This window comes from Dermacentor variabilis, chromosome 1 (assembly GCF_050947875.1).
Source record: "Dermacentor variabilis isolate Ectoservices chromosome 1, ASM5094787v1, whole genome shotgun sequence".
NCBI classification, from domain to species: Eukaryota; Metazoa; Arthropoda; class Arachnida; order Ixodida; family Ixodidae; genus Dermacentor; species Dermacentor variabilis.
Genome location: NC_134568.1, coordinates 274,254,649 through 274,281,409, shown reverse-complemented (window position 1 = coordinate 274,281,409; position 26,761 = coordinate 274,254,649). Strand labels below are relative to the sequence as shown.

At 45.9% G+C, this 26,761-nt stretch overlaps 1 long non-coding RNA gene across 5 annotated transcripts in view; it reads right to left on the bottom strand.

Annotated features, from left to right (window-relative positions):
* Positions 1–372: 372 nt before the first annotated feature.
* Positions 373–26,761, bottom strand: part of LOC142564852 (uncharacterized) — a 35,923-nt gene continuing 9,534 nt past the window's right edge. For all 5 annotated transcript variants that reach the window (XR_012824695.1, XR_012824692.1, XR_012824700.1 and 2 more), the window contains 3 exons: positions 22,578–22,786; positions 16,586–16,702; positions 373–4,619 (listed from right to left, as the gene is read on the bottom strand). This is a non-coding gene — a long non-coding RNA (uncharacterized LOC142564852). The remainder of the gene's footprint in view (positions 4,620–16,585; positions 16,703–22,577; positions 22,787–26,761) is intronic.

Genomic DNA, 26,761 nt, shown 5'->3' with positions numbered 1-26,761 from the left:
AAACCCTGCCAACGCCAGCCGTACATCGCTGCTATAACCAAATACAGCATAACCAAGGCTGGCTAACACAAGGTTAACACAAGGTTAACCCTTGCCGCCGGGAAACTAGGAAGTGAGGAGAAGTGATGAGAAGACAGGAAAGATGAAAAAGGCGAGAGAAAAAGACGAAGATTGGAGAGGAGGACAGGAAAAGGCGACTGCCGATTTCCCCCGGGTGGGTCAGTCCGGGGGTGCCATCTACGTGAAGCAGAGGCCGAAGAGGTGTGTTGCCTCCGCCAGGGGGCCTTAAAGGTCCAAACACCCAGCATCGGCTCAACCTCCAGGATCCCCTTTTCCCCGGACACGGCTAAGCCGCGCACGGCTACACGCGGAAGGGTCCAACCCTCGTGTGCTCGGGTACGTGGTGTCGCAACACACCAAACGCCTGCTGTAAAAAGGCTCCTTTTCATTCTTTGCTTTTCTTCGAGGGAGTTTTTTTTTTTTTTTTTTTTGTCCGTTTTGAATTCATGTTTAAAGCCATTAATGTTGGGTTTCAATACATTCGCAGTCTCTCGACCCCCGTGGCTTTCTTGGAAAAAGGAAACACAAAGACGTTAGGCATTAGGCTGGTTGAAATACGCACTGAAGTCTGGTTTTCTCCTTTGTTAGTTTTCAGGAATCTCGAACGAGGGCTGCAGGTACGATTCTGATGGGGTTTTACGTCAAGGACAAGTGGACTTGGCAGTTCTCGTGTTTGGTTGGGTGCTCTCTGTTTGTTGTGCCTTTGGCTTGGCGTGGTTTATTTCCAGAAGGTGTCACCAGGCAGGCCTTGGAACGATAGGCGGAATGAAACAGAGGCACGAGGCCTACCGGTCTTTTCGAGGTGCTTGGATACTGCAACCCCTTCGAGACCTCCTGTGGCGGTGGACAGGCTGTCATGATCAACCTGTCAAGAGTGAGAGACATTCAGGCGTACATTCCCATGACAAGATGATTTGCCTTGTCCCAGAAAAGGCTGATCAGTAAGCCTGTACCTCGACCTGTCAAGTGTGAGAAGCGTTCAAGCGGGCGTCCCCATGTCATCATAATTGCCCTCTTCTCCGAAACAGCGTCATCCTTTTATTCTCTGAGCTGACACAAAAGGACAGACGAAGAGAATACAAACCGTAGGTCAGGAGCTCAACGGCAGAAGCTGACGAAAGCACTAATATACTTCCACAGGCTTCCGAAGGAAACGTCGACGACCACAAGGCTGCCAGTGGTTATTTAAGGCCGTCCTGGCACCCGTGTTAATCAGAGCTACTCGAAACTCGGATGAGAGTCATCACCATGCACCAATGAAGTGAATACAATCTTTTCTACTTATTTTCATCATCACGATGCCCGGCTTCGTCATCGTTTCCTGATTCTTGTGGTGAAGACCCACCTCACCCGGTCGAGATCGTAACACTGGCTAATGTCATGAAGCTTTGATCTATGAACTTGTTGATACTAGACATTGGCAAGTTCACAATAATGGAAAGGGAATGGTAAGAAACACGTTAAAAAAAGGCATAGCATATGCTCATGTTTGAGTTAGCGCCAAACAATAAATGTATACTGGATTAGGAATAATAAGCAGCAGGAAATTGCTCACTGACATGACGGTAAACATGAAGTGCGATGCAAGTTGAGAAATAATCATACTGACACGTCCAAGAATTTAGAAGAAATGAAAACAAACAAGATTGAATCGTCGCGACGGCATATCACAAGTTGCCGTATGTATCGAAGTCCCTTATAACAAACTTATTTTTTAACAGCTCTGATAGCGTCCACGCAACAATGGTTGCTTGTGTACTGTTACATGCTCATATGCTGTGGCCTAAATCTCATGGAACGGTATGAAAACATGCTCGCAGTGAAAGCGAAACATTGTGCGTGGACATGCATACAGGCGCGCAGTCAGTAAGAGTGAACCCTTGCGATCACTGCATTGAGACTTCATTCTGTTATACTCCATCTGGTTATACAGACAGCACACTATGAGAACATATTTCACATAGTTTACTCTCGGCAATTGCGACCTTTCACGCAGGAAGCCGGGTCAGGGGACTCGATCGCCACTGTCGCGCGCAGTGGGCATTCACTGTACGTATTCGGTAAAGAGATAGTGTCTGTAAACCATTCTGTGTTTTCTATTTGCCCAAGATTATTATTTTGACAGCAAAAAACTTCCTTCATTTAGAGAGTAGTTACATAAATGTACAAGAGGGCTCCTATGTGGTGTGTTTATTGTGTGCTGACAGCCAAACCTATGAGGAGCGCGCCGCGTTATTCATCATACTATGCATGCGAGGCACTTCCGACAGATGGCCTCACCCCCAATATGTGAATGATTCTACATTATCTTGAGTAAATGTGTGTACTGCTTCTGGCACACAATGTTTATTGTCATCATTCTCTTGTCTCAATGGCATGCTTGTGTCTCTATCTGTACTCAAAATAGCTAGTGTCATTTTTCTAGCGTTCGCACAACAACTTACATTAAGACTTTTCTTTTTTGTGTGCTATCGGGACTTATATTTCTGCATACAGCATTCCTGCATGGTGCTGTGCTACAAGGCATGTGCATGTGGCCATCTGTGTACCTGCTTGTGGACATTAACACTCCTCGCCAGCTTGTTCGTAGTCCTACTGCCATGATCCCACGCCTGTTTCTGCGTACACGGTTTTGGTGGGGTTAGGGCCGATTTACATCTCGGGTGCATTATTGCCTTAGTATGGTGGCAATCCTATCATTCACTAATTTCCTTCTATTTTTTTTTTTTTCAGAAAAGCTCAGTTCATTGTAATCACGACATAATTATTCTAAAAAACTAATCTATTTGCCTAGCTTCTTCCCCTATAACCTACCCTTCCGTGTCCTTTAAAATACCATGAAAAAATCATTGCAACTACTATTTCGTTATACTATATTCATTATAGTCAAGGATTTCCTTTTAGACAAGACATGTATTTGCCATAGTCACTATACAGAAATACTGTTTTGTGTGACAAATGTACAAATTAGATGGAACAGAATTAAGGGAAGATGCAGCTTTTACATAGCTAACATTACCTAAAAACAGCTTTTGAAAATCACAGTTTCAGTTTTTATAACTCTTTTTTCTGATTACAAAATATCTTTGAAACCACAAAGAAGCAGTCTAAAAAGTTTGTTGTATCAGCCAAGGTGGCAAAACATTTCATGTAAATCGCAAGAATAACTCCATTTTTCAAGCCACGATATCACCACAACAACGCAATTGAGCGCCACCATATTGTTTTCATGAAAAGGCGTGTTTCTCCATTTTCAAGTACGCTGCTTCCGCTCTCTCCTCCGCATAGAAACAAGCACACAAAAGGTTTGAAGGTTGTTCCAAAATGTCCGATTGGCTGTGCCCGATTGGCTGTGCCAGCAACAGGGCTCTGGCGCACTTTGCGATTGGTCTCCTGGGCAGGTGTTCCAAGCAACTGGCACAACCTCTACAGTAACTCGTCTGGTCCATGCCAGAAGTGCCACAGCTGCTGATCTTTAACATTTTCTGCTGATTCAGTGATAAGCCATTTGAATCTACTAATGTTTTTGCATTTCTACGGAAACGAAAGCGAAAGCTGCTACTTTGCCAGTACGGAGTTTATATTAATGTGATGCCAACTGGCGAACGAAAAAAAAAAAAAATGCGGTTGGCTCAGAGGTGAACACATTCTTGCGTTTCCAGATTCTCAAATGTGGAGCTAACTCTGTCTCTGAGCAAAGATGTGGAAAGGGTGAGGCAGTGAATCGGTGAACGTGAGTGCACTACCGTACCCCACAACTATGAAGCCACAACTATAGAACCACAACCAATCACTCTTTTTTTCTGCGGTGCTTCGAGCGCCTGCCCTGGTCTAAAAGGGAATAGGAACTTAAAATGGAAATAGAACTTACTTACTAGTTCTGAACAGTGCAGTTAGGTTGTCGGTTGCTGCTCGTGTACTGTAGTACATGCCACATGTGACAGGTCACGTCACCCATTGCTTCGCATCAATTCCCGCATTAAGCGGTCAACTTCGGCATGCATGCTTCATTTAGGGCTTATCAGGTAAGTACACTCTGTATGTCTTGAGTTCTGGATATGTTAGTACTAATGACTAAGTGCTTAACCAGTTAGAATTCATTTAACACAAAATTGCACATAGGATTTCCTTTGGTATATGAGATTACCAATGACAGAAAAGCACAAGTGAAAAAAATTCGGGCACAACTCATCTATGATGACAATACAAGTATGCGAATAGCAGCTTGAACAGCCTGGACACTCCGATGCTCAACCGTTTTGGCAGTATAGTGTTGATGGTCGACAGATTTCGGTTCCTCCAAATGGGCAGCCCTTTCCATGTCTGTGTCGGTTGCTCGACGTTCACACTGAGCATCCTGCATTTGTTGTAGGCTGGTAGACCGGACTTCAGTCGTCTTATCCACATAGCGTCAGCGAGCAGATTCAGTGCATTGACGCTTACATTCAGGTTCCTCTTCAGTGGTGAGCACATTCTCCAAGCAAGGCATTTTGCATGGCAGAGCAATGTGGCCACCGTGCAGAACCAAGGCAGTGATGCAGGTTGGATTCCACCCAGCACTGAAGAAATTTTAATAAAGCATTTATTTTATTGAACAGCACCATGAGGGAGATTAGGTCCTCCTTTTTAGACTGTACTACTATCAGGATTGGCCCACATTCTTAGACTGCACTATCTTCGGGATTGGCCCATATTTTTGGTTAGATAGCCAGTAGAAACTGGTCTGACAAAACCAAGAATGCTATTGGCATTGAAAGATACCTAATTTCTTTTCACTTTTGCACTACCTTCAACATCGGCATATATTTGCCAACACAAACTCATGGCAAACAATATCTGAACTATGTGCTTTCTGAGCCTATACTCCCTTTCAAACATGGCAGACAACGCTGCAGAAGATACACAATTAGTGCGGTCATAGAAGTCTCACTCCATGCGTTTTGCATTGCAGTTGCTCTTGATCTGGAACGCTTTATAAGAGTAAACTACTTCATCTATTACAACTACTACTTGCAGATGCAAGTTTATGTGAAATTATGCATTATTTGTGCACCTGCATGCTTCCAGTTTCAGGTGTACTACGTTACAGTCGTGAGTGCAGATGATGTGCTTTGGCTGCTGGTCGGAGAAAGATGTCTGGCAGACCTATATTTTCTGAAGATCGAGTAATCCAAAGGTACAAATTTAACGTCAGAAACACAGTCACGTTTCAGTTACACACAAAAACAACGAGTGGTCGTGCACATTTACATTTAAAGTGTTAGGTCTACAACACAGACAGACTGTCCTTTCAACAGTGTAGTTTTTGGGTGATATAGGCATGGAACTGCTGGCGTCATCTCAAATATGGCAAACATTTTATATATATTGTCACATGCTAAAGCAAGAGTAAGCAGTGGTATCAGCAGCCAGACATGAAAATGTCAGATACAAGAAGGACGGTTCTCCAGCTGGCACGTGATCCTTGACTTCGTTGTCTTCTTCGCCGTTTTTGGTGGGCACGCAACGCTGGCTCAAAACACCAGGTGGCAATATATAACGCAACCATGCGCCCATCAAATGCTTTCCTCATTTCAATTTAACACTCCCTGCACAGCTCCCTGCACACTTTGCACATGTGCACAGAAAATCATGGAAGGTCTAGCTACCTTTAAGCTTACTGGCACTTTTTATAATCAGTCTTTGTCCTGCGATTCAATATTTTGTTATAATACACCGCTGATATTGGCGGAAAAACTGCCGATCATGTCTATGTGAAAAGAATGCAAGTACAATGTCTCCAACAGGCCAGCAAAGGCCCTCCTGCAGATTTTAACGACCTGTTAGTGTGTTTTCGTGCTAATGTGCAGAACGGGAACAACAATAGTGAATGTTATGTGCCCTTTACACCACTGCTGATATGCAATTGTGTGATCAGTATAATCACACAGGATCACTACGTTAGTCTGTCCACTGCCACTTCAACCAGGCCAAGCCATGGCCAAAACGTGCATGCACATCCAGAGTGCCGTTTAATTCTGTTCAGCTATTTAATATTGAGAGGGAGTAATGTTTGACACCAATTCATGGCACACCCTAGTTTAGGTAAGACGTAGTTTACATAATGGCTCCATAACATTTCTTTCACGAAAAGTGAGTCCAAGTGTCTTAAATTTATCAACAATTTCAAGCTCATCAGAATCTATTTGCAATTTTTTTGTAACACAAATAACATTGTTGGGGCAGAATACGATTGCTTTCCTTGTGTTTTTTTTAACATGCTATGCTTTGCCCATGTGCAAAGGTGATGAGTGCTGTGTTGCCTTGATCTATCAGCACCATAACAACCACAAGCTTTGAAGAACATACATGTCATCCGTGTAGATAAAAAATGCCCTGAGGCATGTTGCTGGTGACCTCTCTAGTTTCAGGTGCAAAGCTGTTGATGCTCAATTATTGTTTGTGTTGAGAAATGTACAGTAGACTCCCGATAATTTGAAGTTGCTTAATTAGAACTGTTAGTTAATTGGAAGTGAAGTGAGGGTGTCGTCGGTTTTGCATGCAATCCAACAGAAAAAAATGCTCGGTAATTGGAAGCTAGAAGTCTCAAATATCGTTTAATAAGAAGTTATTTTCAATCGAATGCCTGGAGGCGATCGTAATGTTTCATAAATTTGCTATTCTTAAAGTGCAGAACAGCTTTGTGTGCTGCACAGGCATCGTCAACATCGCAGCTGACCACAGCGCCACAGCTTATTGTCGTGTATGACGGAAGGACAGAGCAACGGTTGAGCGAAACAATACAGCTTTATTTAGCCATCAACTTAACAACGGCGGGCGAACTGCCCGGTTCTATATTACAGGAATGAAAGCCCGCGCCAGCTTGAATGCTGGCGCTTTTAAGCACAACCACAGAGTGATAACGTTGGCACCGCTGCCACGGCACATGCCTAGCTGTGACGCCTTCTCGCCTAGGCGCGCAACATATCACTTATGAAGCGTCAAAGTTACATCCCTGTCAAGCGGGCAAGTTAAGTGCACTTACGGAGAATGCACTCGGTGTTAAGTGCACTTTCGCAAATCTAAACGTCGCAAGCTGAGTGTACTCGCAGAAGAGTGCACTCCGGTCGGAGTGCGTTCATGGGACGCACTTTGCTGGTCGAGTACGTAGCCTCACCGCCAGCGGTTTCAACGGTACAAATTGTAATGCATAGAAAAAGGACACAGAAATGAATTCTAGCTGTTGAACAGCTTTTAACCAAATAATCCAAGCATAACTTGCTGATACTCTATTTTAGCAGGATCAAATGCTGCCTTGTCGCACACCACTATCTTGTTCTGGATTGGCTAGGCATTCGTGATTGCTGGCCTTGACTTGCAACACTCTTATGATAAAAATACTTTCGTTTTTTTTTAGTAAATATAGATTACGATTGTTTTTTATTTATACTACAACTAATGCAATCGCTTTTTAGAAGTTTTTATTTTAGTCTACATCTTCAAAAAACATGGTTTCAAGTCTGTTGCCTTTTTTTTTTTTTTTTTTAGTGCAAGTGCACTCCGTTTTCCCTTGTAGCGTCGCTTAGCCTAAAGTGCCACTCAAGGTCCCGAAGCGCACTCCCCATAAGTGCACTTAACTTGCCCGCTTGACAAGGGTATTAAGCACCAGGGCAGTTGGCATCGCAGCTGACTACACCGCCGCAGATCACGAAGCGGCAAGATTAGCCTTGTGCTACAGTGTACGTGTGCAAACAGCACGCTCCGAGCCTCTCCGATTGTTTCCTCAAGTGGATTCAGTAGTTCCACGTGCAACAAAGTTCCCCGCGCATTTCGGGTGCAGTCGCGACAATGGCAACTCGCGGACCTTATTGGACACGTGACTTGGCAACGAAAGTCAAAATTTGGAAAGAAGTTGAGGAAGGAGGCACCGCCAAGCAAGATATTGCATGGAAGTACAGCATCAAGCTGAACGCTCTTTCAAACTTCTTCAAGAACAAGCGCTCGATACTCACAGCATTTGAAAATGATCAGTTCAAAATGTCTCGTAAGAGAATGTGCACCAGCGCCCACCCGGAGTTAGAGCAAACACTGCTCATTTGGATTAGGGAGGCATGAAGTAACCATTTTCCGCTCAGCGGCGATATCGTTGCAGCGAAAGCCTTATCGCTTGCTACAATGCTAGGAATTCAGAACTTCGCTTCTTCCGATGGACGGCTGAAACGCTTTAAGCAACGTCATGACCTGGTGTTTAAAAGCATGACTAGAGAAAGGGCATCCGTCAACCAGGAAACATGTGCGACGTGGAGAGAAGACAAGTTTCGCAAGTACTTGAGCGAGTATCAGCCAGAATACATCTTCAATGCCGCCGAGACGGCACTTTTTTACAGAATGTTACCCGAGAAGACTTTGACCTTCAACGACGATGACTGTGCCAGAGGGAAACGCAGTAAAGAGAGAGTGTCTGTTCTGACTGTGGCGAATATGACTGGAACTGAGCGATGTCACATGCTGGTAATTGGTAAGGCCGTTAAGCCTAGATGTTTTAAAGGTATCAAAACGCTGCCCGTCGACTATGCATTTAACAGGAAGGCTTGGATGACGGCGGACATATTTAAAGACTGGCTAATTAAACCGGATTGTGAGTTCGTGTCGTCAAACCGCAAGGTACTGTTTCTTGTCCACCAGTGCAGTGCCCACATGAATGTGCCACCCTTGACTGTCATTCGCATCGCTTACTTGCCAGCCAACACAACACCAGTGTTACAGCCCATGGACCAGGGGATCATAAAAAATGTAAAGGTATTGTACCGGAAGCATCTTCTCGAGTGGATGCTATTGTGTATGGACAACTCAACTCAGTACGAGGTGAGCATCCTCAGAGCCATCCACATGCTGGCGCGAGCGTGGGGTCGCATTAACCTTTTCAGGGTCAATGACGTAAATATAGGGCGCTGCAAACGAAGTCCAAAATGGTCGATGCCGTATATTTACGGCGCCGTCTGTACGTTTAAAAAGCGCACCAATTTTCTAACTTTCTTTTTCTGTCATATGCTGCCACTACGTGGGAATACAGTGAATTTTTTTCGTGCGCCTGCCTTTCTCGGTTTTCCTTGCATGGTTTGTTTTAGCACTAGTTCGCTCCCGCGCGTCTATATAGTACCGCTCGCACATTGGCGCGCGGGCGGGCGGATGGCGGTTTGGGCTTTGTTGCAAGACTGATGGCTATCTCGTTACTAATCGCTCAAAGGGAGACTGCTTGTTTCTCGTTCGTTTAGTGCTCATGGGGGTGCGCATAGGAACGATGCTACCATGCATGTGTTTCCGTTGCTTTTTCTTTTCCTTCTTTTATTTTTAGACTCGCGAGAACTAATTGCCTCTGGTTGGCGATAAGATGAAGATTAGTGGAAGTTTGTCACACGTTTTGCTTTTTTGATGGGCACACAACCACACAGTTTTCTTGAGTGCGCGCACCTATGCAGTTCGATTATGCTGTGGATGTACATATTGTCACAAAAAGACAATGGACGATGTACCCAGCGTCGGCAAGGGAGGCAGTTGTACAAGATGGCGTGCAATAATTCAAGCCAGCGTCCTCAGCTTCTACCTCTTCTACTTCAGCGCCTGTCTCTTGCTGAGCGCGTGTTTCAGTCCCAACTTCTTTTTTCAGCGCTGGCTCGTGACACCTAGCGGCATTATTCCCCCGCCAAAAGAAAGGCATCGACCCAATGCTTACTAAACTAGAAAGAGGAAGTGTGGAAGTCGTATGATATCGAATTGGCGTCGCCTTAACGCGCGAAATACGGCTTGAGGCGAATAACATGCACTATCTCTGAGCAGTGCTGTCGACGCCGAGGCGACGCGGCACCGTCGGGAATGACCTCATAGTTCACTTCACTAACGCGGGCGGCGTATCACTTTGTAGCGTCCAAAGTATCTACTAAGGAGCTTCTCAGACAACCCCTGGTGACGGACTGTAGTCCACACCCAGACTTGGTCACCTGGCTGGTACTCGACTTGCCGATGTCGAAGCTTGTAGCGTCGTGCGTCTGTACTCTGCTGCTTCGCGATGTGTATGCACGCGAGTTGACGAGCTTCCTCTGCGTGTTGAGTAAGTTGCTCGGCGTCGGCAGTAAGTGATGCGTCGGTGTCGTGCGGGAGCATAGCGTCTAGCGTGGTCTGGACCTCACGCCCTTAGACAAGACGGAACGGTGTGAAGCGTGTGGTTTCCTGAATGGCGCTGTTTGTACGCGAATGTAACGTACGGCTGGACTTGATCCCATGTTTTATGCTGGACGTCCACATACATAGACAGCATGTCAGCAATGGTTTTGTTTAGCCGTTCCGTCAGTCCGTTGGTCTGCGGATGATAGGCAGTCGCCTTGCGATGCTGCGTGCAGCTCAGCTCGAATATGTCCTCTATAAGTTGGGCTGTAAAGGCAGTGCCTCTGTCGGTGATGACGTGTGAGGGGGCACCATGTCTGAGGACTATGTGATCAATAAAGAACTGGGCAACTTCGTAGGCCATGGCACATTGTACAGCTTTCGTCTCGACGTAGCGTGTTAGTCCGTGGCGACTATAATCCACTTGTTTCCGCTGGCTGACAAGGGAAAGAGTCCCAGAAGATCCATGCCGATTTGATCAAACAGCGCGCTAGGTAGTACGATGGGTTGGAGTAACCTCCTGGGCTTCAAAGACGGCGACTTCCTGCGTTGACACTCACGGCAGCTTTGCATGTAACGCTTCACCATGGTAGAAAGTCTGGGCCAGTAGTACATCTGGCGTACTCGTGCAAGAGTGCGTGAAAATCCCAAGTGTCCAGACTTGGGCTCATCATGGCAGGCTAGGAGAATGTCATCACGAAGGGCGGCAGGTACTACCAATAGATACTCTTTGTCGCTGGCACTCGAGTTTTTCTTGTAGAGGACACCCTTTCGCAGGCAGAAGGTCGAGAGACTGCGAGAAATGTGTCGTGGGATTGTAGCATTCTTGCCTTCTAGGTGATCGATGAGAGGGCGTATTTCGGCGTCCTCGCGCTGCCGTATGATCAAGTCAGATGCAGTGAGGGCCCCAAGGAATGCGCCGTCTTCGTCCATGTCCTTATCGCAAGTTTTGACGGGAGCGCGTGACAACGTGTCGGCATCTTCATGTTTTCGGCCCGATTTGTAGACGATGGTAACATCGAACTCCTGCAGACGGAGACTCCATCAAGCAAGTCGCCCGGACGGGTCTCGTAAGTTGGCTAACCAACACAGGGAATGGTGGTCTGTCACCACCTTGAAAGGGCGACCGTAGAGATAAGGCAGAAATTTCATGATGGCCCACAGAACCGCTAGACACTCTTTCTCGGAGGTGGAGAAGTTGATTTCAGCGCGTGAAAGGGTGCGACTGGCGTAAGCGATGACTCGCTTGACGCCTTCCTGGTGTTGAACGAGTACAGCGCCAAGACCAATGTTGCTTGCATCGGTATGCACCTTGGTGTCAGTGTCCTCGTCAAAGTGAGCGAGGACGGGTGATTCCTGCAGGCGTTGGCGTAACTCGATGAAAGCTGCGTCCTGCTCATCCGCTCAAACAAAGGGTGCGTCTTCTTGCGTGAGGTGTATGAATGGTTCAGCGATGCGCAAGAAATTAGCGATGAAGCGACGATAGTATGCACACAGACCGAGAAAGCGGCGTACTGCTTTCTTGTCACGAGGAGTCAGAAAAGCAGCAACAGCAGATGTTTTGTCTGGGTCAGGCTGGACGCCGTCGGCGTTCACGACATGCCCAAGGAACTTCAGCTCTTCGTAACCGAAGTGACACTTTTCTGTCTTTAGTGTGAGATTAGCGGAGCGGAGCGCCTCAAGTACCGCCTCTAAACGCTTCAGATGTTCTTCGAAGGTCACCGCAAACACGACGACATCATCTAAGTATACTAAACAGCAGTGCCACTTCAGACCCATCAGAACAGTGTTCATCATTCGCTGGAATGTGGCCGGTGCAGAACACAGGCCAAATGGAAGTACTTGAAATTCGAACAGTCCATCCAGGGTAACAAAGGCAGTTTTCTCGCGATCTCGTTCATCAACTTCGATTTGCCAATGTCCGCTCTTCAGATCTATGGATGAAAAATACCTGGTTCGCCGGAGTCGATCTAATGAATCATCGATCTGCGGAAGCGGATAAATGTCTTTTTTTGTGACGTTATTCAACTTTCTGTAGTCAACGCAGAACCTAAGCGTTCCGTCTTTCTTTTTGACGAGGACTACTGGCGATGACCAAGGGCTTTGGGATGGTTGTATGACGTCATCGTCAAGCATTTCTTTCACTTGTGCATTAATCACGTTGCGCTCTTTCGCCGATGCGCAATAAGGCAGTTGTCGTATGGGACGAGCATCGTCATACGTGATTACTCGGTGTCTTGTGATGGGACGTCTGGTGTACCTTAGAAGAAGATGCGAAGCACACCTTCAACCGAAGGAGCAATTCGCGCAGCGCTTTCTGCTTTTCCTCCGAAAGGTCTGAATTGATGTCGATATTGCTGAGTGTCTGAGCTGGGTTCTTCTTCGTCACAGACGCAAAGCATTCAGCAACATCTGCTATGGGCTCAGCGAAAGCGATAGTAGTACGACGAAATAGGTGCCGATGTTCCTGACTGAAGTTCGTCACGAGGAGCGTCGAAAGTCCACCTCGAAGCATAATGAGGCTGCGGGCTGCACATACACCATGAGTCAGCATAAGGGAAGAATTGCCCTCTGCAACAGCTTCGCCATCACGCAGATCGTCGCACATGACCATTACCAGGACACTTGCGCGTGGTGGTACAGTTACACTGTCAGCGTAAACTCGAAGCGCGTTACATCGGCAATTGTCGCGGTTGTTCACTGCTCTTTCTGTCGAAAAAAGTGACTGTGTGCTCCCGGAGGTCTATAATGGCACCATACTCTCGCAGAAAGTCGACGCCCAAGATAAGGTCCCGAGAATAATCGCGGAGTATAAGGCAGCTGGCTGGAAACGTGGACCCACGAATTTGTACTCTGACCGTGCACATGCCCAACGGTGTTACGACATGCCCGCCAGCAGTACGAATTTGCGTTCCAGACCAAGGCGTGATAACTTTTCTAAGTTCCGTTGCTAGTTTTCCGCACAAGATTGAGTAGTCGGCCCCCGTGTCGAATAAAGCACTAACGTGACGGCCGTCGAGCACAACAGGTATGTCAAGCGACAGTCTGTCGCTGAGTTCGGCTGCTGTCACCGTTGAATCGTGCTGAATAGACCGTGCTCGCGTCGATGGGAGGTCTTCGGAAGGGCGATTATCAGTGGCCTCGCCCCCGAAGGTCGCTGTTCTTAGTTTTCCCGGCGAGGGCTTGGCGATCGTCCCTGTGCTGCCATTGGAGAGCTTCTAGGAGCGGGGGAAGAACGCCTGGGGGACGGCGAGCGCGACTGCTGCCGCGGGAACAGTGGCATACTCTGCTGGGTCAAGTATTCTTCAATCGGCCTAGGCCTTTCGCCATATCTGGGCCTGGGTGAATCCGCAGCAAAACCTTGCAGTCCGAGGCGGCGGTATGGGCACTCGCGGTATACTGACCGGCTTCTCCACAATGATAGCACAGAGGCCTTCTGTCCGGGGTATGCCAGACATCAGATTTCCTTTCGAGCGGGTGACGATCCTCCATACATTGGATTGGTTGCACAGATGGGAGCCGCGGGACGTATGACGCGGCGTAAGACGTGGCGGGGTCAAAATGGGTCGGAGCGGGGACAGGAACTCGCCTCAAAACTTCCGCATACGACGGCCGCTGCAACTGTGCTGTCACAGGCGGCGCATTGTTGCTTGGAATGGAACATTGGATCGCTTGCTGCACTTTGTTCCTCACAAGGGCAGAAATGGAACTTAGCGTGGGCTGAGGCGGGCAAGTGAGCCGTTGAAGCTCATCACGCACCACAGAGCGGATAAGATCTCAGAGAACGTCCACGTTTCCAAAGGCAATCGCATCCGTGAGTGAAGCAGCATTCGCGTGCCTGTCATACGGAGCTGAGCGCTGGTCCGAAGGTGAAGTTGGGTTCAATTGTCTTTCATAGAAAGTTGAGCGCTGGTGTAACATCTTTTCCATTGTGGTGGCTTCGGTTAAGAATTCAGCCACGGTCTTCGGCGGGCTTCGAACAAGGCCAGCAAATAGCTGTTCCTTAACTCCCCGCATTAGATGGCGCAGCTTCTTTTCCTCAGACACGGTTGGGTCCACCCGACGGAAGAGGCGCATCATATCCTCGACGTATGACGTCACACTCTCGTTCAGCAGATGAATGCGGGATTGGAGCGCCCATTCGGCTCGTTCGCGGCGATCAGCATTGGTGTAGGTCTCCAGCAAGGCACGACGGAACTCGAGCCACGATTTGATGAGCCCTTCTCGGTTCTCGTACCAAGTGCGGGCACCGTCCTCCAAGCTGAAGTAGATTTTCCTTAACTTCGCCGTGTCGCTCTATTAATTTATCTCGGCAACACGCTCAAACTGGGCTAACCAGTCTTCTACATCCTCAAAGATATCTCCGTGGAACATTTTCGGCACTCGGAGATTCTGCAGCAGATACTGCGTTGCCGTTCCTTCCATACCGGTGTGTGGGGGCGTCGATGTTGTTGCGGAGAGGTGATCAAGCTCCGGAGGCAATCCTCGGATTCTCCTGCTTGCCCAGTGAACAGGGGTGTCCACTAGGATAGGGATGGTACTCCTGCTACCAGGAGGGGTTTGTGGCATCGAATAAACCGTACCCCGCACCTCCACCAGTTTTGTCACGAAAAGACAATGGACGATGTACCCGGCGTCGGCGAGGGAGGCAGTTGTACAAGATGGCGTGCAATAATTCAAGCCGGCGTCCTCAGCTTCTACCTCTTGTACTTCAGCGCCCGTCTCTTGCTGAGCGCGTGTTCCAGTCCCAACTTCTTTTTTCAGCGCTGGCTCGTGACACCTAGCGGCAATATTAGTGTAAGAGCAGGAACATTTGCGTCTTGCGAAATATTCTCGTGTGCGCATTTTCAAAGCCTTGAACTATAACAATGCACCAATTTTCAATTCTTATAAGTTTATTCCCTTTTTTACTGTTGTTATTCATGAATGAAGAGTACATATATACCAACGCAAAATATATTTTTCTCACTCTACAGTCACTCTAGAAAAATTACAGTAAATTTTTTTCGAAATAACTCCCTAAGAATAATTGGAATCTGCAATAAAAAAATCGACCCTGGGCAGTCGCATATGGCGAAAAAAATCGACCCTCAAAGGGTTAAAGAAGAAACCATTGCAAACTTCTTCAGGGCCTGTGGTTTCATTGCAAGCGCCGCAGGAGATGATTAGACTTTTTCAGCGGGGGAAGCACACACAAGTGAGCTTGACAACAATAGTCTTCAAACAGCTCTCGGCGACGTCCCTTTCGAAGAATACATTGCCGTTGACAGCACAGTAGAAACATGCAGTGCGCTGACGGACACTGAAATCCTCGAGATCGTTCGGCCCAACGAGGCTAGTAACGGAGGTGATATGGACGACGACATTGCAAGTGAGCCACAACCGCGGGCTGCTGATGTAGCTGCGAGCCTTGCTCTCACACAGCAGTTTTTTTGCTGCAGAGAGCAACGCCGAGGAAGCACTCGGGCGAATCTACAGCCTACAGAACTTGCTTCCTGCAGCAAGATTTTGCAAGCAGAAGCAGACGGCAATAGCCGATTTCTTTTTTTATAAACAGTCCGCATTGAAATAAATATGTTCCTTTTTGTTCATTGTGGTTCATTGGAAGTTCATTTATTGTGAAGTTTTTCGCAGTCCCCGTGAACTTCGTATTAACGGGAGTCAACTGCATAAACAAAATGTGTAATAGTAGCCCCATTATATCACAGAACTATAGTTTCTTTATCTGTAACTCCTGGTTAAAACAATCCTTTAGAGAAGCTTTAGAGAAGTCTACAAATACTTCTTTAGGCTTTGATTAAAAAATAGTGTGAAGCCAAATAATGTCTTGCAGGTGCCCCAGAGGGCTCAATTTCCAACAAAGTAGCATCACTAGCATTATTAGTCATTGAAGGTGCACGCTTTTTTATGATATGTGCTGCTTCCTCCTAAATGAAACATTAACTAGTTTCATGTGTTGGCACAGGGGTCTTGTCAAACTACAAACATGGTAGAGCACAAGTGCTCAATCTAGCGTTGAGATGTTCCAGCATTACCCACAGCAGGTGGCCATAAGAAATAACTACTAAATATTTAGTTGCCATGGAAAAACACCGAAACCATACGCCAGTAAAAGAATTGTCAAATCAATGAAAAACCAATAAACACCGATTTTTGGCCACTTTGGCATCCAAATGCTTATGCCCGAGGAGTGTCATGCAATGCTATTACTGATGTCACATAGCCATTAAACAATAAAGTGATAAACTGCCCATATTACAATTAAAAACAACTTAACTAGACGAATAAGAGCCCTTTGTCACTTCACATTTTATTATAAGCGTTAAGCAATAGGGGAGTGTGAATAAGTAGCAGATGTGAAATGCATGGGCAATGAAAACTGTACCTTGGCTAATGAACAGTGAACTTCGGCTTGCACAGTCGGCTTGACAAGTGTGGTCAGTCAATGCAGCAACCAATCTTATTGCTGCTCTTGGCTGTCAAGGGAGCAGGTCGCACTGGCCTGGTGGGTGAAACCCGACAAAAGAAAGGTTAACATGAGCTGAAACTACACAATGTGAAAGACATCTGTAGCAAGGAGGTCCATCACACAGAAAGGGTGCCCTTCTTCAGAAACCAGGGAGGAAAAAATGTGTCCTGATTGCATCTCTCCTGACATCACCTAAGGGGCCTTAAGAAAATTTGCTGCTTCTTTTTCTGTTTTATAAAAGCTGTAAGAAAAAATTCAGAAGTGATTCAGCAGTAAATGCGAGAGAAATGTGTGAGCATTACATTGCACCTCTTAAAAGTCCTGGTTCTATGATTCAAAACGCGTTCACCGCATTGCAAGGTGTTGTTCAGGAGCTCAATAGACACACGTCCTGTGTCTTCGAGGAGTGAAGTGCAACTGACGATGGTTCGGTGCAGACCACAGTCAGTTGTACTACATATATACACACACACACTATTTTAAGCTCTCCTCTCCCCTCTCTACCTCTACCACGTGATCAGCTTCACACTCATACTTTTTTTCCACTTAGACCCTCATAACGCTAATGCATTAAAAAAAATTTAAAGTGAAGAAAAACTCCAATGAAAATTTATTTTAATTTTTAAAAGCTTGACGTTTTGGAACCTGACCAGCTCTTTCTTCAGGGGTGAGATGGTGTGAGCCGTAGCAGTACTTATACACGTTTTTGGCATTTTGACAGGAGTGACAACACTTTTCATAGACCTTGAATGTAAGCAGCAGGAAGTGCATCTGACAAACGATTGACATTACCCGGCGTCTCCTGGATGTGCCAGGATTTCAAAACCGAGCCCCTGCCGGTGGTTGTTTTCTCTCTTCAAGACAACAGCACTGTCGGGGCTAATCTGGTGATCAAAAAACTCGCAACGTTCTGCCACAGCACTGCATTCTCTGTTTAGGTGGTGAAGGTCATTCTTGTATTGACAAATTCTTCCTGGGAAGTTTTTAGTCTCACCGATATACGACACGGGGCATTATATGCAGGTAATTTTGTAGACACACTGCACCTTTTTGACAGGAACACAGTCTTTTGGATGAGGGAGGAGGCTACCGACCATAGAAAAGGGCTTGTGAGCAACATCAAACCTTGCCCCTCACAGTGCACAGGCTAATGTCTTGCCGATGCCTCAAACCTATGGCATCGTGACACGGCGCCGTTGCCGGGGTGGTGTGCCAGCTGCCATCTTCCTTTCATTCTTGTTCCGTTGGTGGAGGGCACAGTGAATAAATACCTTTGTATAACCGTTCATCCCAAGGTTACAGATTCAAATATTCAATCGATGTGCGAAAATGCACATACTGTATTTACTCGTATAATGAGCGCACTCGCGTAATGAACGCAGCCCCCCTTTTTCCTATCAACAAGTGTGTTTTTTTCTTTTTCTCGCATAATGATCGCACCCTGAACTTGCTGCCGTGAAGTAGGAGAGACACGGTACGATTCAGCGTCTGATATGGCGTTCGATGGGTGCGATTGTGTTCGACGCTACGTTGGATGCCAAATCGTACCGTGTCGGTTACTTTTATTGTGATAGCAATTATATGGACGCTCAGGGTGCATTTTTGCCATCGTTGCTGTTGCCGAGCATCACTTGGTGCAGGCGTGAGTAAAAAGCACAAGGGAAGCCGATGATCGCGGCTCAATCTCACGCGCCGTCTTTCGTTGCGCAAAAGTCCCCAGAGGGGGGGAGGGGAGGGAGGGACAGTGGCGTTGTACTCTGGCAGCAACTGCGTATTGCACAAACGTGCACAAGGGGCACCGACGATCGCAGCTCAATCTCCCGCGTACAAGGGAGGAAAGCAGGAAGGAAACATGGCATCTTCCGTTGTGCACATTACATTGGGGGGAGGGTAGGGAGGGGGTACGCGGCATTTTACTGCGGCAGCCAGCAACTGCACGTTGCGCGGCCGTGGCGCGCCCTATCTTCAAAGTGATCTGCGTCGGGGACTGAATTGATGGCGGCTCATACCTTTGTGCGTGCTGCATTCTCGCCGCTCATATTGTGTTGAAGCGAATGTTTTCAAGTTTCTACGGCCGATAAAACTACTATCCTTACTTTCTGTAGCTGTCTACACATTTGCTATTGCAATCGATGGTTCGCCTTTCGGGCGAAACTTACTTTTTTAGAGGTGGCCGCAGAAATAAATATTGCTCAAACTTTTACCCTGCATAATGAACGCACCCCCCAACTTTGCGCATATTTTTCGTGAAAAGCGCGTTCATTACGCGAGTAAATACAATAACACTGAATTTGTACACTACGAAGACAGGTGACCTTGAAGTATACAAAGAATATGACCTAAAAGAACGACACTTAATAGTTTAAGCCTCTACTGATGAAATGGAGTCTAGACCGTGATAGACCACATCATATTTTGAAAGCTACATGCAGAGGATTGGCCAGTGGTCTCTAAGGCATCACTGGACATTTTATGATACTAGATTTTGAGCGGCAATATTAAATGGGAGTTTTCAAAGCTGCACACTCTGAACACAAAGGAACGCGCTTACATGGCAAATTCAAAATATGTGCCAGTTTTCTTTTTTTGTATTTTTTTTTATGACCAAGTGTTATGACGAGCCTGTAAATGTGCAAACTTGCTCAGGTTATTGTAACATTTCACAATAGAAATCAGCAATTTACTTTGTTTTCTAATGTCATTTGGCTTTCATTCTGACAATTATTGCTGCCTTTTGACATATTGCGGTGCAACACACTGAAATGCGCTGGTTTTTCTAAACCCAACAAATGCCCAGGAACATCTAGCAAATTTTCCTAAATTCAATCACAGTGGCTCAAAGGCTATGGCATTTTGCTGCTGAGTATTAAGTCATGGGTTAGATTCCCAGCTGTTGTGGCTGCATTCCAATGGAAGTGAGTGCACCAAGATTTAGGATCATGCTAAACAGCCCAAGATGATTGAAATTGGAGCCCTCAACAATGGTGCCTCAAAGTGCTGATGTTGTGCGGGTACCTATTTTCAAGATGGAAGTGACCATCAGCATCATACTTCTTGGCACACAGCAATTGAACTACGTCATAATTAAGTGGTGGACTTTGCATAGAGCATAACTCGGGTACTTTTGGAGCCTCCAGTGTGACTGTGCTGTCACCAAATTCACCTCAAAGAATGAACAAAACACATCGACAAGCAGATAATGCTATAGCTTTGAACTTCAGAAAGTCACCAATGACAGCTAATCCATAGCCAGTGCTTGACACTGCAAGGTCTTGGCAATGTCGGTTTGGACGAAAGAGTGCTCGCTGCTGCTATCTGGTAGAACATGAACCAGTAACCGCGGGTCTCTGCATTTCGCCCAAACCCGGCCAATCTGTAGCAGCACAGAATTTGCTCCGATATCGCCACTAGTGACAATCAATGGAATCGCACCAGAAGAAGCAGTTTATGCTGTCGTACTGGGTGTAGCGGTCCTTGAGATGGCATTTGATAAACTGCAAGGTTGTGAGGTCACAACATTGGCACGTATTGCACATGAGGTTGCAGGATACTCCTCATAATTGAGCAACATGATTCCGTATTCCATAGCAGTAGCAGCAGCATGCATTGCACCATCTTGTCTATTTCTCATCTGCAGGAAAGTTGGCTGTGCATTCTGCGCACTGCTGTTGCACAACGGGCAAGATGGAGCCCATGGGTGAGCTGATTCTGTCACTGCCAAAGCTGGTACCGCTGTAACAATAGGTGCACATCGTGACATGGCGCTGAGTTCGTCAGCCTCCAAAGTTGGGTGGCAAGCTTACAACGATGACTGCTCTTGCATGCCTTTTTCTTGCACCTCTACTTAAATTTGCAACACCAACAAAAGTTCTTTCACTTGCTGCATTTTTGCTTCAATCATCAAGGACTCAGCTGTGGTATCCTAGTTTATTGATTTATAACAGTACTCACAGTGCCGGTAGGCATTACAGCCTCTCTCGTTCCCTGACGGGACAAAATTGCCAGGTGCACCAGCAGGCACCTCATCAAGATGCAATTGAGCATCACCATATACTGATGCAGCGGTAAGCCTAGACCTTCAATCATGCTTACATGCAATTAATTGCACAGTGTCATGCAGTAGGCGCAGTATTTCGACGTCCCTCAATGTCTTCACCAGCAACAACACTAGAAGCTGGTCGATGTGTTAATTAACCAGAAGTTCCCATCGACTGATGGGGTCTGTCAGCATCGTGACTGCAATGTTGTAGCTGCTGTTGGTCAGCCTGATTCCTTCAAACGCTCATTTTGCAGCTCTATGTGAAGTATGTCAATAGATACAGTCGAATCTCGTTAATTCGAACACGCTGAATTTGAACTTCTAATTTATTCAAACTGAGGCTGTGGTCCCGTCAAAGTTACGTGTATTCCAATGGGTGAAAAGGCCCGGTAATTCAAACGCACAAGCATTTGCAACAGTTAATTTGAACATACCATGCTCCAAAAATGTTCTCAGCAGTGCGCCAAATCACATGGCGGAGCCGCCAACCAGCACTGCTCTCATCCCGCCATAGAGGAAAAGCTTAGTAGAGACCCCTTAAAGCAATGTGCGAAAAAAAAAAAACATAGCTGAAATTTCACACTTTCTCAAATGGCAAGGTCGCCGTTCCTGCGTCGCGCCATAATGCCCGAGCCGCACTAACAGCAAAACGCAGGCTGCCACAGGGATCAGACCTAGGTCAATTTGTCGCAGCTCGCTGCGGCAGCAAGCAAGCTGCGAGCAGAGGAGACCAGTAAGAGTGGCCCCGACAGTGACGTACGCACGGGAAACTGGTGTCATGCGGAACCGCCCGACCGCTCTATTCGCACTTGCGTCTGGTTCAGCCAGGCCGCTTGTTTCGCACTATCGTCTCCTCGCATCAGTTCTCACTCGCGCTTTTTTGTTTGGCTTGGTTTTATTTTGTTTGCGGTTGTTTTTTTCACAATGGCGAGTCTAAACTGAGAGGTCCCGATGAAAAGGTTGTTGGAGACAGTGCGCCATATCTGACTGTGTACAAGACAGACTCTGAATACAAGGACACAAAGGTGACACCTATGAAGGTGACACCTACGAAGGTGACACCTAGTACCTCATTCTCCTCGTGTTTTGAACGCGGCGACACTATACCAGAAGGGAGCGCACCAACATCATCATGATCAGTAGAAATGACTTCGTTATCTTCATAAGACATCACTCGCATTAAGAATGCAGGATGAAGAGCGTAAACACAGCACCGATCTGTCAGCAGGCGAAGAAAAAAGCATGCGAGCATGTAGAGGGAAGCAGTGGCGGAGGCCCAGTCCAGCCTCTGCAACTCAGCTGCTTCGGTGGCAGTCTTAGGTGGCAGAGGTAATTAACGCCACCCATCAAACTGGCAGGAAGGCAAATCCGCTTCGCTCCCGCCCTTCCTCGCAACTACGCTCCCCTCGCCCTCCCTCTCAACTCCCTTGCCTTCGAAGGTCTCGGCATGCCTCCCCGCTGGCACCACCAGCCCCGCCAGCCTGGCGCCAGCTTGCTCCTCAAAGTTTCGTTTTCTGACATTATCGGGAAGCGAGCAATGGCCGGCATGGGCAGTTTCATGGTACTCACTCACTGTGTACTTGCGTGCCACAATATTTCACGACTCGCACCGTTTGTGCATCGTGCTCTGGTGCACGAATACTTCAAGAACAAGTCCTTCCTTTAATTCGAACTTTCTTTTCGGGCTCCTTCGAGTTCAAATTATCGAGATTCGACTGTATTTAGATTTCTCTGTGGGGGCAGCTCAGGATTTTCGTGCATCATTGCACTGCAGTGACCCCAGAACCCTTGTCACTGACGTAAATCGCCAGCGTAAGTAGGCACCCGAAGCCTCAGGAAAGCAACTGAATGACGACACGCCGCACTGACCTGGCCATGCGACGCAGCAGCCTGCCTGCTGCTACTCTGCATGGCTGCTGCAAGGTTGCTGGACTGTCGGAGGATTGTGTGCGTTGCTCCAAGACAAACAGGGCACCCGAGATCGCATCCAGGATTTTCTCGTTGTAGTCTGCATCGTCCTTGAGTTCGTTGTGTAATTAAAGCACCAGTCTTTGTCTAGCTGACGTAGCTCATCTCCCCTGCATGTCAGAAAGTTGGCATATCCAGTGACTTCGCATGTTTTGAAATCAGGTTTCTGTAGCAGTTAGGTGACCAAAGCATTTTTCAATACATGCTCACAGATATTTGACAAATACCAGGACTCACCTGATAAGAAGAGACATTAATTATGTAAAATAGATTGAAATAGTGGTACGATAAGCTGAAGCATTCATGATCACATCAACAAGTCCCTGTAGTTTAGTGAATATCAGTTTCTGTCAGGCTGACATGAAATTGAATGACATGAAATTGAATGACATGAAGTAAATCTTATAAGTGGGTCATTCCGCACCAAAAAGCACAGCGTCTTTTTTACCAAAATGAATTTTAGCGAAAAAGATTTGTAAGTGTTCAGACCTGTGTGAAAATGAATTTTCCACTTGATTTTATGTATGCAATGTTTCCCCATCAAATAACAAGGCTTCAACTTTCTGCAAAAATAAGTCTTTACAGTACCACATAACATTTTCTTTTAGTCCTATGCTAGGCGACCGATTTATGCTAAGGCTGCTTTTTGCAAGTGTGCAAGTTGCTCTGACTGTTACAGTTTGCATCAAATAACCAGGTATATCAACAAATAATGGCACAGAAATGTGGGGTCAAAATTGAGGACTTCAGTAATTTTCTTGAACAAGTGCTAAATCTGTGAGGAAAAAAAATTAAATACAGATATTAAAAAAATATATGTGCTTTCAAAAGGTCGATTTAGTCTTAACACAAATGAAATTACAAATGCTGCACTTTTGAAGCAAAAACTGTTTTTAAGGCTGGTGGTTTCTCCAAAAATTTGCAATAAGTAGCTCCACATACCTCAGTATGCTTCCTGTTAAATGATTTAATGTGCCAATGCAGCGCACAACCTATGAGAGGCACTATAATGGGAAGCTCCAGATTCATTTAAACCACATCAGATTCATTAACTTTTTCTTGATCATAGAAAGAAAATGCATTTCATGCTGCTTTATGCTACAATTCTTTTTTTTTTTTTTTCAGGAGAAACTGTTAAGTCTAGAATATGTGATGTTATGCATAGAGATGGGCCAAATAAACATGCTTTTGAGTTATGTGAATCTCAAAATATGGACTTGATTACTAATTCAAAATTTATTTCATCAATCGTTGAGATTTGATACCTATATTAATTGATGTGTTTCTTGAAAAACTTCATTAGGTCAACATTTCGGATGCAACATAACCTTTAAGATACAAAGCTCGCAATGAACGTTCGTCATCTTCATATTGAGAAAGGCCAGGCTGCAACCGAAGTGTCAACATAATGAACAGTTTTTGAAGAAACTTGGAATCGTATGAACACAAGCACACATACATCCGCGTCGAAGCGAAACAAGGTGTTTTGATACAACCACTCAGCTCTTTTACCGCTTCACCACTGTCTGTAAGAATCATAGAGTTTCATTAAAACTAAATGCAAGAAAACTATTGTATTTTAGCTACTCAGTCTGAGCCTCAAGAAGATCCAAATGTCTTTTTACACACAAGTCTACTTATGGTTATAATGTGGCACTCAACACGGGCGTTTCGCATGAATGACAGTGATGCTCAGAAGTCACATGCAAACAGAAGTTTTGGTTTAGATGCCACAGTAGAGAATGCTTCGCTAGAAATTTGGACGAGAAGAGTAAAAGCAGTCGCACCTTGCGTGCACCTTCAAGCTAGCTAGCATAGAGTGTTTAGTGCCACCATCTGTCAAAGGATTCAGTACAATTCAGTACAACCTATGGTACAAAATATGAAACACTCATAAACTTCACAAACTGCTACACATGCAGCTTCACACAAAACTTAATTGACCTGCACTGGCTTTGGCTCAGTTGCAGTTGTTGTATAGGACGACTCAATGTTTTCATTGTGGCTAGAGCCACCAGAGCATCCTCTAAACCCTCTAACTATAATACCTAGAATATACTCAAATATAACAGGCTCTTAAAAAAGTTTGCGCCCTTTAGGGCTTATCTTGTCCCACAACAATAATCGTCACCTGCTTGCATTTCTTGAAAACTCAGCGCTCACTACTTCCTTGTCGAGAATGCTATGTCACACTGATAACGCGCATGCCGTTCATGACCTGGAAGTATCGGGCACACAGCATTAAAGAAAGGAAAGGCACACAAGATAGATGACAAGTATTGTTGGGTGACAAGATAAGCCCCAAGGGGTGTGAACTTTTTTAGGAGTGTATACTCTAATTATGACATGTGGCAACAAAACCAAGTGTAGAACATTTGTTTTTATTGCATGTTGCAGGAATCAAACATCTCCTGTGGGAGTTTGCTTGTGAATCCGGCATCATAAAAAAAATCTGTGAGGAGCCCTCCGATGCCTCTCACCTCCTCCCCTACTACCAAATAACCCCACTCTCTGCATAGGCCACAGGCCAGTCTTATTCTTTCGTAATAGACATTTTTCATTCAATCAATAGCATGTTTCTAGCAAGTCATCCACAAACCCGTCACCGGTCTGAAGGTCAAACGTTTGTTCTAGCATTCTCTTCCCGTCCTCATGCTCTCTTTCACCGATTCCAACCATTTCATAGAACGATGATAGGACTGTTGTGTCAAATTCCAGCACTAAGTTTTCTTTTTTTCCCTTTGTGTTGCTGTAAAAACTGTTGTGCCCATGATTGCCCTCCAAGTTAGGTGCTGGCCATATTCCTGAAATAATCGTACATTCGTTTTGAATCACACACAACTAGAGATTTAAATGTGATTTGTCGACTGCAACCCAAGGAGGTTTAGAACAAACTTGCTGGAGTGGCAGCCTTCACAGTTTCTTACCAGCAGAAGTGAAGACAGAGCTTGCCTCTGAAAGAGGCCTGGCCGCGACAGCAGAAGTCTGCTCACAGGTCAATTTACTCAGTTATTGTAAATGCTAAACCAATTGGAAAATAAAAGCTTGTGGTTCTGGGTTAAAATATTGCCTTTCACAGCATATTGATATAATGATGTGCCATAAAATATGACATTTAGGCTTCCTTTTCAAGCCAGTGATAGAAAGAAAGACATTAAACAATATGTGGGTGGCAAATTTTATCATCTTGAACCTGAACTTAGTGGGAAGAAGTGCTTCGTACACTCTCTGCTAACGATTTTTCATGCCTATGGTACAATGGTGGTCCGGCTTCATTTTCAGGACATCATCTCCACTCCAACGTGCAACACATAATCCATACACTTTGCAACTGGCACATAAATCGCAGGCATCAGTCCTGTAGGAGCCAAACCAAGGTCAGTCTATGAAAGGAGCCAATGCAGTATACCCAGATGGCTTTAAAACTTTTTTTGCCGAGTGGAAATTATGTTCTGACAGAGAAACCAGACCGCCATCGTCTTAGGAGGGGCACAATAAAACCTTATATCTCATAGTGAAGGACAATAAATGCTTTCCTCACACTCCCCACTGGTTTAAGATGGCTAAATTTGCCGTTCAGATACTGGTCGACATGCATCTTTGTGTTACTGGTTTTAAGCAGAAGCCTGAACACCTTGGAAAATTTTATTGGAGTTCATGCCACCAATACTCAGCCGACAATAATACTTTCGTCAGGAACAACCAGCTCTCATTTTTTTATATAAGCAGAGCAAAAAACACTAGCTTGTTCTGTAAGCGGACAGGAGCAGACAAGGCTCTATTTCAGAGGTAAACTAGGGGCAAGCGCTGGCTTCACCGCTGCTGGTAAGAAGCTGCAGGAAACCTCCTTGAGTCTACACTCCTCGTCCCCCCCCCCCCCCTCCCAGTTAATGAGTAGGAAATCCTCAAGCACCACCATTCTTAGTTTGATATCCGTGTACGTAACTGCACATTTAAGAAACACTTGCTCATGTTAATGTAGAGTGGTGCATGGGCCGTTTTTTCTGGCTTGGCGAGTTCTAACTTGACGAGTTCAGACACCCATAGTCGGCGTCTAAATGATGCAAGGTCTAGTTCTCGGTTAT